General features: G+C 24.5%; 1 protein-coding gene across 9 annotated transcripts in view; it reads left to right on the top strand.

Annotated features, from left to right (window-relative positions):
- Positions 1 to 2,500, top strand: part of LOC122256990 (alpha-2-macroglobulin) — a 117,807-nt gene that overhangs the window by 24,793 nt on the left and 90,514 nt on the right. The window lies entirely within an intron of this gene.

Raw genomic sequence — 2,500 nt, 5'->3', positions numbered from 1 at the left:
GGCTAACTGCACAGACATGGGCAAGCTTTGATACCTTGTATTAATTTGCGGTGGTCACGATTATTCAAAGTGTTTTTTATCCGCAGAGTTTAGTATTGGTACTGGTGTCCCTTTTAACTTTCCCCAAACCTATCACATGGCATTTGCTGGTGTTGAATTTTCCTAGTACAACTTCGCGTATATGATGTTGAGATGTACTTTGAGAGACAAAAGCATAATTCTTCGTTTATTACCATTCTTTGTATTTTTGTGATCATATTCAGACAACTACCTGGGCTGATTTTTCAACCCCAAATTATTGTTAAAAATGATGAACAGAATCGGCGCTAAGACTGATCCTTGAAATATTCAGCTGCGTACTAGTCTCCATGTAAAGTTTCCCTGTAATTAGTGTGCTCATTTGTCTTTCAAGTCAAAAGTCTTTCATCCACTCAAGCAGTTTTCCTTTAACTCCTTGGTCTTCCAATTTCCAAATGAATCTACTGTCAAAATCCTTCTTCAAGTCTAAGTATATACAATAGACCCATCTATTGCAGTATCTCAGAGACAAAAAAAAATGTGAAAGAGATTAAGAGTGTGAGAGAGAGTGAAAGTGTGATTGTGATTAAGAGTGAGAGTGTGAGAGTGCGAGGGTATTAGAATGAGTGTAAGAACGTGAAAGTGAGTGAGTGAGTAAGCGAGTGAGTGCGTGCATCAGTCTTTGGTCATGGAGTCATAGCCTAACCTGGGACTCGAAACGCTGGACACATCTCCCTCTCTCGTGGCAACGTCACGTTCATCCTTCCTCAATTCTGCATCGTTGAAAGGCGGTTTCCCTTACTGCAGCTGTCTTTGTGTTGGAGTTTAAATTTCAACGAGGTGGTTTTCTGATCGGTAATGCGTCGGCAGACCACAGACGCCAAGATGAGAATGCCACGTAGAACCGAGGCGTGGCCAGGGAGGTCGACCCTTCAATGTCATTCGCTCGTGTCCCTTATTGATGTGTTGATGTGGGCATTTTGTAGATAGTTAAGTGTGTGTGTGTGTTTATATATATATATATATATATATATATATATATATATATATATATGTATATATTTATATAAAAAAAAATATATATGTGTGTGTGTATATATATAAATATGTATGTATGTATATATATGTATATGTATATATATATGTATATATGTACATGTATATGTATATATATGTACATGTATATATATATGTATATATATATGTATATGTATACGTATATGTATATGTATATGTATATACATATGCACACACACACATATAAACATATATATATCTTATAAATTATATTTATATATTCTAAATAATATATATATTATAACATATATTATATAATAGTATATAAATATTTTTTATATATATGTATAAATGGTTAATATGTATATATATACATATACATGTAAACAACTATATATCATATTTATATACATATATATACATATATTTACATATATACATATAATATACATATATATACCTATATCTAATATATATATATATATATATATATATAATATAATAAATTTATATATATATTAACATACACACCACACACACACACACTCCACACACACACACAACACACTCACACACACCATAAATATAATAATATATATAAATATATATATAATATAATATACAGAGATATATACCTATATAAATTATATACTATATATATATGTATATATACATAAATAATACATATAATTATATATATATGTATATAAATACATTTATATATATAATATAAATAATATAACCATACACACACAGAAGATATTACATAGTATATACATATAGATACACACATATTCACAAACGCACATTATGTATGTATATTAAAAAGATATATATATATATATATAAATATACATTATATATATATATATATAATATATTTATATATATATATAAATATATATAAATAAGTGCGTGTCTGTGCAGTGGTGTGCGTGTGCTGTGCTATGTGCTGTGCGTTTATATATATAAATATATGTAATTTATAGGAATATATATTATAAATTGATAGATATATATATTATTTTACATATTATATAAAAATATATTTAGATTATATGTATATAATGTAATATATAAATAATATATATATATTATATATATATTTAAATATATATATACAATATAATAATTAAATGTTTATTTATTTATGTATAATATATTACATTATATAATATATATATATATATATTTCTATATATATATATAAATAAATATATATATAATATATGTATATATATGTAATATAATATATATATATATATATATATATATATAATATATATATTAGTATGTAGGTATGTATATATATACAATATATATATATATATATTTAATATATATTTCTATATATATGAATATATATGTATATAATATTTATAAATATACATCCATATATATAATATATATAGAATAAATATATAAAATATAATATATATAAATATAAATATAAACATATGTACAT

This window comes from Penaeus japonicus, unplaced genomic scaffold, assembly GCF_977035675.1.
Source record: "Penaeus japonicus unplaced genomic scaffold, GWHDUDI00000001_assembly GWHDUDI00000001, whole genome shotgun sequence".
NCBI classification, from domain to species: Eukaryota; Metazoa; Arthropoda; class Malacostraca; order Decapoda; family Penaeidae; genus Penaeus; species Penaeus japonicus.
The sequence above is the reverse complement of the archived record's forward strand: the minus strand, read 5'-3'. Positions and strand labels throughout refer to the sequence as shown.